Source organism: Mus musculus, chromosome 9 (genome assembly GCF_000001635.26).
Source record: "Mus musculus strain C57BL/6J chromosome 9, GRCm38.p6 C57BL/6J".
Classification (NCBI taxonomy): domain Eukaryota; kingdom Metazoa; phylum Chordata; class Mammalia; order Rodentia; family Muridae; genus Mus; species Mus musculus.
In genome coordinates, this window is record NC_000075.6 from 119220134 (window position 1) to 119232264 (window position 12131).

Consider the following 12131-nt stretch of genomic DNA (forward strand, 5'->3'; position numbering starts at 1 on the left):
TAAAACCTCCTAAGTTGCATTAGACTGCCTGTATTCCTCTGAGCATTCTGGTCTTACAAGCTCCCAGTAGAATGGCCCACCAAGCCCTGCTTAGAGTGTTTTAGGGATCCATGGCTCAAAGTTACAAGTTTACATACTTCTCTTTGCAAACCTTTCCCTAAAGGCCTAAGAATTGCATGATCAGATCTGTCACAGAAAGCTCAAAACTTCTGTCCCAATTCTCTATGGTCCTTTTTTCTGTTGTGACAACATATCAAATCAGCTGAAGGAAGAAGAACCAACCCGGCTCTACAGTGTGAGGGTACAGTTTAATCAGTGCTGTCACGTGACAGGAAGTAGACAGTACAACTCTGGTCTCAGTTCCCTTCATGGTTTTATTTATTTAGTTCAGGACCTTAGCCAATAGGATACTGCCCATGTTCAGGGACAGTCTCCCCTCCTCAGTTAAACTTCTGACAACACCTTGACAGACACCACCCAGAGATGCTCCTCCTTTAGCGATTCCCATCCGGTCAGGGTGACAATGAAAATTAAGCATTACAGAATGGAACTATCTCTCCTAGACATAGATAACCCCTAAGAAATGGAAGAGAAAATGCCTACAAAGACCCCAAAGGCAGGTCTGGGAATGCAGCTTGTGTGACAAAACAGAAACCTGTCCTCTGCTCTTGATAGGCTGGCCCTCAGCAGCCACAGTCAGAAGTACGAGCTCTTCACAACAGCCACCCTCACACTGGAAGTTCTTCCCGAAGCCTCCATGTCTTGTCTTTGGGGTGCTGTTTTGTGGGACCTGCAGGGAACAAAAGACAGTCAGCAGCTACCCAACACATTGTGCGAGATGGTTCTCTTAGCATCCCCTGCTTAAAGAAGGGAAAATGTGCTCTAAAGCCAGGCGGACAGCTGTGGTGCTATGATAGCCAGTAACAGATAGAGTAAAGGTAGTGGGGAGGACTGGGCCTGGGGAGAGGCCAGCAAGTCTGTGATTACCCTGCAGGGAGCCCCTGCTCCAGGTCCTGGAGGGTGTCCTTCAGGGTCTGGCCCCGGGACTCAGGAAGAAGAGCGCACAGTAGGCCTGCTCCAATGGGGAGGCTGCCAAAGATGACCATGGGAATCGCCTGGTGGTACTGTTCCAGCAGCATCACAAGGGGTGTGATGATGCCACCGACCCTGGAGAACATGCTCACCAACCCCATGCCTGTTTGCCTGGGGAAAGAGCACAAGCTGAGGTTCCACCCACTAATGGAAGCTACACTCTGTCCACAGCTGTGAGGGCCCAGGTCTCAGCCACCTTTGGTCTAGACAGGGTAGAGCTTACAGGACCAGCCAGCCCCCTCTGTCTTCCCCCTGTCACTCAAGAGACTCAAACTCCCTTTCCCCTTTGGAGTGCACCTCTCCTGGGAGCACTCCTTCCTCTCCTGGGAGCACTCCTTCCTCCCCTGGGGGCACTCCTTCCTCCCCTGGGAGCACTCCTTCCTCCCCTGGGAGCACTCCTTCCTCTCCTGGGGGCACTCCTTCCTCTCCTGGGGGCACTCCTCCCTCCCCTGGGGGCACTCCTCCCTCCCCTGGGGCACTCCTTCCTCCCCTGGGAGCACTCCTTCCTCCCCTGGGAGCACTCCTTCCTCTCCTGGGAGCACTCCTTCCTCCCCTGGGGCACTCCTTCCTCCCCTGGGGGCACTCCATCCTCCCCTGGGAACACTCCTTCCTCCCCTGGGAGCACTCCTTCCTCCCCTGGGAGCACTCCTTCCTCTCCTGGGGGCACTCCTCCCTCCCCTGAGGGTACTCCTCCCTCCCCTGGGGGCACTCCTCCCTCCCCTGGGGGCACTCCTTCCTCCCCTGGGAGCACTCCTTCCTCCCCTGGGAGCACTCCTTCCTCCCCTGGAAGCACTCCTTCCTCTCCTGGGAGCACTCCTTCCTCCCCTGGGAGCACTCCTTCCTCCCCTGGGGCACTCCTTCCTCTCCTGGGAGCACTCCTTCCTCTCCTGGGAGCACCCCTTCCTCCCCTGGGAGCACCCCTTCCTCTCCTGGGAGCACTCCTTCCTCTCCTGGGGGCACTCCTTCCTCCCCTGGAGCACCCCTTCCTCCCCTGGGAGCATTCCTTCCTCTCCTCTCCGGTCTTACTTCTGTCCCACATTCAAGCTCTGGCATGGCCAGGGCCTGCCTATGACCACAAGTGGCACCTTGGTGAATGGCACTAGACTTCCTAGGCCCTGTAGGCAGCTCACTGGCTGGCTGTGGGCTGATAACAGAGGGGCAGACTTACTGAGTGAATTAGATCCCAGAGCAAAGGATCAAAAGTGAGCCAGCAGCTCTTACCTGATGATGGTGGGGAAGAGCTCAGCAGTGTACACATAGGAGATGGTGAAGGCCGCAGCCGAGGCAAACTTCCCCACCACAGCCAGCACAGTGACCACCGTGGGAAGATCTGGAGGACGAGCAGGACAGACACACACAGAGAAGGACAGCCATCACCTAAGCCTCAACACCTCCGTGTCTACTCAAGTGCCTCACCATCTATACCCACACCCCGGGAAACTTAGTCCTGAAGAGGGAAGGGCAATGGATCTAGCCATGGCAGGGAGGAAGAGGCTGGGAAACAGCCTGGTACCTCCTGGGATGAAGATGATAATGATGTACATGATGCCAGCCAGAGTCAGAGTACACAGCTGGCTCCACTTGCGACCCAGCTTCTCCATCATGAGGACACTGAGGAAGCGGCCAGGCATTTCCACTGCTCCAAATATCAGCTGTGTCACATAGATATCCAGGCCAAAGTCCCCCACTTGGAAGCTGAGGCTGTAGTACACCAGACTGTCCACAAACCTACAAAGTACCCAAGCATCCTTGTCACTGCTAGGTGTACATCAGGTCACACCCAAAGGAACATCCTGGCTTAATGCGTTCAGACCAGGAGACGTGGGTCACCTGAGGAGAAACCGTCACAGTTAGAGCCTGTGTCCACCCCTCCAGTGACACACAGCAGAAGAACACAAGTGCCTTCTGGGTCTGTCCTAACAGAGGGACAAGGTCCTGGACACTTACCAGACAGCTATGAGAATCAGAGTCACCTTCCTGAGGTGAGGGTGTCTGAAAAGGTCCAAGGCGTTCCCCGAGGGGCCTGTCTTCTCAGGGACCAGCTACAAGAAGGGCAGAGTGAGGGGCCAGGACTCAGGCATGGAGATTGGCTTGAGTTGGGGTGTGCCTTCACCTGCTCACAGGTACCTGGTTCAGGAGCTCCGGGGAAAGTGGCCGGCCGTTCACCAAGGCTGCCTTCTGGACCAGTTGTTTGGCCTCTTCTGTCCTTCCTTGGGACAGAAGCCACCGTGGAGATTCTGGCAGAACCCTGTCAACCACGCATGGCCATGATGCTGGGGTCTTAGGCATTGTGCAGCCGCCCAGAATTCCAGTGCACACTGACCCTCCCATCCCAGCTCCACCAGCTCCCTTTACTGGGCCCTGTGTCCTGACACAGAGGCCTGTCACTGGCAAGGGTCTCCTCACCAGAAATAGAAGAAGAGCAGTAAGACGGGTGCAGTGCCTATTATCTGAAAGAGTCTCCAGTTGCGGACACCATAGGCCAGTCCTGCTAACACCATCTGCCCAAGGGCAGCGTGACTCTGGGCCAGGACCACGGCTTGTGTTCTCCGGGATGGCCCCACCCACTCTGATACTGAAAACAAATGTTGAGTCTGGACTGAATCTCCTCACTCTCTGTTGATAACCAGATGGCATCATGGCAAGCACTGAGCCTCTAAGGATTGGTTTTTGACATATAGCTAAATTAGATTAGCCTCCACCAATGTTCCAACGTCCTAGGCACTCCTTGAGACGACCCTGGCATTGGAATACAATAAGAATGTTACCTATTCAGTAACATTTAGAATTACCTCTAGTATTGTAAGAGACAGTGAAAGAAATCAGGCATTACAATTTACTAGAATATAGCTAGTAATCTCAGGGTTAGTCTACGTAGTATACTTAGAACAATAGCCGAGTCACTCCCACACACAGGGATTTACAGTGGCCTAGGAAGAAGGAAGGCTGTGGTCTAAGAAGGATCTAGAGTAAATACTTAGAGCAATAGATAGCTGAGTCACTCCAACACACAGGAATTTACAATGGCCTAGGGGAAAGGCGGGCTATACAGTAGCCTAGAATTGGAACTATGGCAAGGGCATGAAGCCCTTGCCCCTGACTTCTAAGATTAAGCTGACCTTAGGTGGGGCTGCTTTTGATCCCAGTTGTTAACATTGATTTTATCCCAGTTGGTTCCTGTTAGCTTTTATGTATGCATTCCTCTGTTTTGTCGCTTATAAGTCTGATGCTCCCTTTGAGAAATTACATTCAGATGCAGCACTCTCTCTGTGTCCGAGTCTGTTTGTCACCTTTTCACCGACTCCTGCCCACCTGTACCAGGACCCTGAATTCTCCCTCAGACTGAGGCCAGTGCATGGCAGATGGCGCCCAAACAAGGAGCCCAGACAGGTAAGACTTTATTTCTTTTTCTTTTTTTTTTTCTTCTTTTTCCTCAGGCAAGGATAGGATCTCGTCTGGGTGCTGCGGACCGGCTGATAAAGAATCATCAGTTTGAGGAGGACGAGTAAGTTTTACCATGGGGCAGTCTGACATTAAAGCAAGTTTAGATGCCTCACCAGCTGTAGTGCAAAAGGCCTATGCTGTAGCAATGAAGAGACAGAAACTCAGCGCCAGTGTTAAGAGCACCTGTGAGAATGAAAAGCATTCTCAGGGGAATGAAGCTACATGTTTCAGTTGTGGAAAACTGAGACACCTGAGGAAGGACTGTCAAAATCCCTCAGGAAACAGGAAGGGTCTTCCTCCATGTCTCTGCCCATGCTGTGGTGAAGAGAACCTTGGAGGAATGAATGTAAATCCAAGTCCCATAAAGATGGGACTCTGCTCACTAAAGAAGCAGGTAAAACAAAAAACTAGATAAGCGGCGCCCTCTTAGCCCCGTTCAGGAACTGTGGGCCTCATTATAGGACACAGCCCCAGTTATAAGAAAAACTTCAAGTTGTGGATTCTGATACTTTAGGTGAAATTAAAAGTTATGGTTAAAGCATTAAAAGAGACTTCATAAAAGTCAAAGGATAGCTCAAATCTTACTATTACCTTAGTTATAACTCAACAATCCTACATTCTGCCAAACATTTGCAAATAAGGCTTTATTAGAAGTGAGAAAATCATATCCTCAAACATACATAATTCATTTTGTGGATGGTGTTTTTGTTGGTTACAGAAATTGAAAGAGCAGACAGAGCAGGTTTTACAGATGGCTGTAAAATGTTTGACTAAGTGTGGGTTGATGGTGGCTTCAGAAAAGATTCAGCATGGTAGACCTTTGGGTTATTTTGGACATTTGGTGTATAGCGATTGTGTGTTTGCTCGGAGAATTGCCCTTAGAGTAAATAAACTGGAAGCTTTGGATGCTTGTTAGGGAATTCTGGGCTTTAATCCTGGTTTGACAAGCTGCCTCTTATAAGGAGGCATAGAAAGAAAAGGAAAAGAAAACGGAAAGTGGATTTTGGAACTCTCCCAGGGACAGAGGGAAATCGGGAGACGTCCTGCTTCCTCTCTGGCCCCTACAGGAGACATCCTTAGTTTTGGTTACATCGAGTTCTCTACCCTCTTTGTATTGCCTGTCCTTGGTGCACCAATCTGTCCATGTGTCAGTTCATGTATGTTTTTATTTAGCTGTATGAATGACTGTTGTTCTATGTTTCATGTTGAAAAGAGTAAAAGAAAAAATTGGTTAAAACTTTATCTGCTGACTATCCATCTCTTAATTCAGTCTCAGTTTGTACAGTGGATGCTAAAAGTTGCCCGGCACCTTAGCCAAGAATCAAGCACAGCAGGAGAGGCCCTGCTGAAAAACTGTTTTTATAAAGGAGTATGCAACTTCTTAGTTCTAAGGCAAATAAGCTGATAGTTGGTGTTTTTTTTCCTAAAAGATTCTCAGCAATTGTGATTCTTGGGTTCAGCAAATGACAAAGTGCTTTTTATCTTGAAATTATAGCTAGAAAAAGTAAAATTCTTTAATTGGTCTGAATTTATAAGATTCGTGTAGCCGCTTCATTTGGTTTTTGGCTGGTCTTAAATATGCTCTGCATGTCTTGGTCATAGAGTATTGGCTTATAAGTTATTGGGTTCGATTAAAAAGGTGTAACATTGGTAACAAGAAAGTTAGCTTGAACGTGGCAACTCAGGGCTGGAGTCATTTTAAAACCACAGCACTGTGGCATGACCAGTCCAAAAAGCTAGGACTCTAAGGATATTTCTAATTGAGAGACTATCTTAGGTAATTCTTTTTTTGTTGTTTGTTTGTTTTTTTGCTTTGTTTTTTTGAGACAGGGTTTCTCTGTGTAGCCCTGGCTGTCCTGGAACTCACTTTGTAGACCAGGCTGGCCTCGAACTCAGAAATCCACCTGCCTCTGCCTCCCAAGTGCTGGGATTAAAGGCGTGCACCACCACACCCGGCCTTATGTAATTCTTATCCTAGAAACCAGACTTATAAGAGATAAGATTCAAAACAATATCTCTTTAATAAAGCATTAAAATTTACACTGTCATGCATTCATATATGTGAACTGGCAGCCAAACTTCGTAACGTGATAGTGATGTTTCTGGTATTGATTAATAAATTGTTTAAAATTGGGTTTTGCTTACCAAAAAGTGTTAGAAACTTAAAAATTATGGTTAAAATTGCCAATGTTCCATTGACTGCAGTTTGCACTTTGATCGCAAATTTAAGAGTTTTTACTTAGGGACGGCTGGTGGTGGCACACACCTTTAATCCCAGCACTTGGGAGGCAGTGGCAGGCAGATTTCTGAGTTTGAGGCCAGCCTGGTCTACAAAGTGAGTTCCAGGATAGCCAGGGCTACACAGAGAAACCCTGTCTCGAAAAAAACCCAAAACAAACAAACAAAAAAAAACAAACAAAAAAAAGAGTTTTTACTCACCCATATATTGTTAATTAAGATTATTACAAGAGTAATCATCTTATGAGAGCGCTCATACAGCTCACTTTGGCCATCCAGCCATATAAAGCAAAAGCAGAGAGTTATCTAGGTAAGTTTGTCTTTGTACAGAAATTAGACCTTCGTACAGTTTGGTTATGGTTGCTGCCTGGCAGGAGACTACAGTACAAGCAATGCTTTCACAGCACTAAAGTTATAAGGAATGTTTTAATTTTAAGTCGTCTTAAGAAAGACTGTCCAAAATTAGAGGCATTGATAGACAGTCGAATTGTTCCCCTGGAATCTGTCCTTACTACAGGAGGTATAATCTTTGGGTCAGGACTCAGGCAGTATGCTCAGATTAAAAAAATATTTACATTTGAGTTAATGCAAAGCTCAGAGCAGCCTCATTAAAGTTTGTGTGAGTTTTCTTTTGTTTTACAAACTGTGCCTAGTGAAGTTCTTGGGACCTCACCTCTCCCTGCCTTCCAGGGAATATTTTTTTTTTTTTAACTTAAACAATACAGGTCTATCCAGGTGTTGTTCAAAATAAAGTCTAAACTCAAGATTTATAGAAGGTCAATCAGGCTGTAGAACTTATAATGGCATTACAAGCTGGCTTGCCTACTCCATTAAAATTAGTATAGATTTGAAAGTTTGTTTTTTCCTTTGCATCCTGATAATTATAAAGGGTTTGCTTCTAGTGAGCTTGATCACTAGAAAATTTTGCCTCTAGGTATGGCTAATATAGCCTTACATTATGTAAGAAAAAAATTTTTAGTCTCTGCTTCAATACAAGAAGCTAAGACTTTGAATCGTTCAGTGTATATTGTTTCTTTTTTTTTTTCCATTTTTTATTAGGTATTTAGCTCATTTACATTTCCAATGCTATACCAAAAGTATAGTGTTTCTTAAATGGAAAGTAATTTACTAGCAAATGCCTCTGAAGAGAAGTTTACTTCAAATCTTTGCTCTCACACAATGAGCTTTAAAGTTTTGGGCAGTAGCTGTTGCCCCAAAAAAGATTCAGATACAATATCTTTTATCTTAGTTATCCTAGGAAAACTGTGGTACAGAAAATTTAAGAAAAAAAAAAGATGATTTGCTTATTACAAATTATTTTCAAAAGCTTCCAGGAGATGTTAATTGGCTAAGACCTCACCTTAAACTCACCACAGGAGGACTTAAGCCCTTGTTAGATGCTATCAAGTGAGACTCAAATTCACTGGTAAAAAACAAAAGGCTTTACATAAAGTAGAGGAAACATCTGTGATCAACTGGTATCAATTGTAATCAGTGGTAATCAACTGTTAGCTGCTCATTCCAGTTGTTACTCAATGTGCCCACAGCAATTCTTTGGCAAAAGAGAACATTAATGTAGAATCATCTTTCTTCATCTCCAAGTAAAGTTTTTAACATCTTACTATGACGCTGAAATTTGGATGCCAAAGAACTCCTTGCTGAGTGAGTTCCTTATAGTACTCTACATCCAGGCATACTTATGCCTAGGTGAAGTGAAAGGATCCACTTACTGGCACATGGCATGATCCTGTTCAGGTACTTAATGTGGGGAAGACAGCATGTTTGTGTTTTTTCCACAGAATGCTGCAGGAGCATGCTAGCTTCCAGAATGATTCGTGTGACAGGCTGACCTGTGAGTTGCTGAGTGCCCTGACAATAATGACAAGAAAGCTGTATTGGACGCACAGAGAAGGAGGAAGCAAGGAAAGCAGACATGTGCAAGCAAAATGGAGACTCTCCCTATCTCCACCACAGACTGCACAACGAGAGCCGACCTGGTGTAGACCTGGGGACCACTAAAGAAGCTGACTCGTGAGGTGGAGGGTCCTGGTACAGAGAATGAGCAAGAATACTACTGCTCTTCAACCAGACTTGTTTAGAATTTGCTGCTGCTGCTGCTAGTTTGATTTTTTTTTTAAAGAAACCCAAAGCTCAGGCCAACTCCCCTATAGTGGTAAAAGCTTGTGGTCCTTATCCGTATGCTATATTGTTAGGTAGTTTTGACAGAGTTAAGATCACCAATCTTGGCAAATCTTTTCATATGCATTGTAATTCTTGTCAATTAACTAATTGTGTAGATCCTAATTTAGATAAGGAATCAACTGTTATGATTTTGTTAAAGAGACCTGCTTATGTTCTGCTGCCTGTGGATTTAGGAAGTGATCCTTGGTTTGAGAATTTGGGAACGCAAACTTTGAAAAGGTTAAATGAGCTTATTGGACCTAAGAGATTTGTTGCAGCTCTGATTTTAGGGATTACTGCCTTAATTGCAATTTCAACTTCTTTTGCATTATCTACCACAGCTTGAGTTCAGCAGCTACATACTGCTCATTTTGTTAATGAGATGCATAGGAATATTTCCATTGCTCTGTCAGAACTACATATTATAGATAAGAACCTGGAGGCAAAGGTTAACACTTTAGAAGAAGTTTTCGCAATGGGACAGGATATAGCAAATATTAAGGTAAGGTTAGCTACTAAATGTCATGCTTCATTTCAATATATTTGTTTAGAATTTGCTGTAAATGTATACCCCATTACCTTATAATGCTACCACTGGTTGGAAAAAGACTAAGGCTCATTTTCAGGGAGTGTGGAGAGATACTGATATTTCACATGACATGGAACAGTTAAAGGCAGAAATTTCAGATATTAACAAAAGCCTTTCGGATACTGGGAACATTGATGAATTATCCAGAGATTTAAAAAAATAACCTAAGGGCATTGAATCACTTGGATTGGGTTCAATATTTAATCTTGCTTGTTATTATTATTGGCATCATCATTATTATTATTTAGTAATTGTTGTATTTCCACTCATCTTTAGAGTTCTTCTGAGACTCCTGCCCACCTGTACCAGGACCCTGAATTCTCCCTCGGATTGAGGGGGCTGACTGAGGCCAGTCCGTAGCACTGTGCCTCATTCACAGCATAGAAAGCTCTGCTATGACATATGATAGGTAGAGATGTCTGAAACTAACCCCACAGGCCATTCAGGGGCTCTCGAAGAGTTCAGGTTTCAGACTGTCCAAGTGGCTCCAGGGCTCAGACACTCACCCAGAATCATGGTGCTCATTATGGATCCTGCAACAGCAACAGCTGAGAAGAAGCACAGAACCATGTAGAGCTCAAAGCTGGGCACAAAGGCTGTGGCCACACCTATGGTACCTGACAGAAGCAGCTGCAGCAGAAGGCTGGCTCTTCGGCCAATCCTGAGGTAACAGGGGGACAGGATTTGAAGTGAAGAGGCTGGCCCAGGACTGAATCAAGAGAGCCCCCGGCAAGCCTATTCTGGCCCTCTGTCAGAGTGGGGAGATAGGGTTTTCCCTGGTAGGTAGGCAATAGGACTTATCTTAATGGCTACTGGTATAGCTCTGGGGGGTGGGGAGGGGGTAACTGAGCAAGCACCAGAAGCCTAAAAGCACGCCGGACCAGCAGCACATACCAGTCACAGACAGGCCCAAAGACCAGGGCTCCAACAAGAAGTCCAGCCATGAACACCGACTGAGAGGTCCTCTTCAGGTTCTTTCAATCACACACCAGGTCAAACTGAAAGGAAAGCAAGATATGTAAGACTGGGTCTAACAGCCAGGGCCAACTTTATCATCGAATTCCCTTGGTTCCTACATTGTGTATCAAGGCAATTCTCAGCACCATAGGGAATTCATTAAGCATAGAATGTTTAAAATTTAAAGGGAACACATGAGACAATCTTTGAATTCTGACTGACAGGATGTCAACTGCTAGCCAGAGGCAGGCACAGAGGCACACCTGGGAAGAAGTTGTACCCACTCTGGGCAAGCAGTAAGGCAGGTAAAGAGACATAGAAGGAGACAGGAAGTAGGACAGAAAGGGAGGGAATCAGGCATATCAGGGGAAGAGGGAGAAGAACAGATGCAGGCAGCTGGGCAGATAAGGGACACGCTGAGAGATACAAACAAGAGACCATCCAAAGACAACAGCCACTCGGGCAGCAGAGCACTCAGAGAAAGTTACAGTGGCATTCAGAGCCCAAGGTTGGGCACAGGTTGGCCTATGATGCCCAATGGGGGAGTGGACCAGGATGACTGGCAAAGGAGAAAACAGACATAAAAACAAGATACAGAGCAGCAAGTATCAGAGGCACAGGGTCAGACAGAGTACCTGACACACCACACAAGTGGGCACACAGACAGCAGAACATCCTACCTCATTCTTTAGGGACTGAGGCCGGTTCTCAGGATAGTCCCAGCCTGAGTCACAGGCCTGTGTCTCATTGAAGCGGTGGCTCAGGATGTCTTCCAGGCTGGCACTGTCAGGAGGTGGCCGGAACATGAGGCAGGACTCGGGTCTGCCCGCTGTGTCGTTGGGGATGCTTATAGCCAGCTGCTCAGCGGCACTTAGGTTGAAAGTGTGGTTCTTAACCCAGGACACTGAACAGTGGTGAGCCTCGTCAAGGACCATGAAGACCTGGCCAAATATGAAGAATGCAGTCAGGAAATTGGGAATGCCCATCAGGATGGTCAACCGCACCTGAAAGCGACCAAAGTCGCCCACTTCAGCCATGACCTGTGCAAATTGAGCCATGTCTGTTTCTCACTCCTGAGTCTAGGAACACCACACAGGCTTGCTGCTCTGGGTCCTGCTGGCAGCTACATTAATGTTTAACCCAGCTTTAGGCAGCTACACTTATCAGTTTATACCTTACCTCCGTAGTCTGACAAGAAAGAATATCGAAACAACAACAGCAAAAACCCCCAAACCACACTTACGTGAGAATGTTATTGACTGTGACAGATACAGGCATCACAAGAAGAACATCTTTCTAGGCAGGCCAAAGTCTTCAAAAGATGAAACTGCCTTCCTCACTGACTTCCAACTATAACATCTTCAACAACTCACAGTCACCTCTATTGCTTTCCCATCACTAAAAACTTGGTTCTGAGAGCGTTGGCAGCTTTTGGAGGGACATGACCTTCTCTTCCAGAGACGAAACCTCACGAGATGTGAGGAATAGATAACAGGGACCCAGCAAAAGCTCCTTAATCACTGGTTTCACCAAGCATTCGACCTCACATTGCACAATGCAACACAGTTACCTGCCTACCGGGGCAAGTGTGGCAAAACTGCCCTAGGTCTAACCAACTGCTCTCACATGG

General features: G+C 46.2%; 1 pseudogene across 1 annotated transcript; it reads right to left on the bottom strand.

The window, feature by feature from the left end:
• Window positions 1-357: 357 nt before the first annotated feature.
• Window positions 358-11559, bottom strand: Slc22a13b (solute carrier family 22 (organic cation transporter), member 13b; annotated as a pseudogene). Its single transcript, NR_033303.1, has 6 exons — window positions 11182-11559; window positions 10439-10542; window positions 2606-2820; window positions 2314-2422; window positions 988-1203; window positions 358-790 (listed from the first exon to the last, which is right to left on the bottom strand). The product of NR_033303.1 is annotated as a solute carrier family 22 (organic cation transporter), member 13b (transcript).
• Between the last annotated feature and the right edge of the window lie 572 nt (window positions 11560-12131).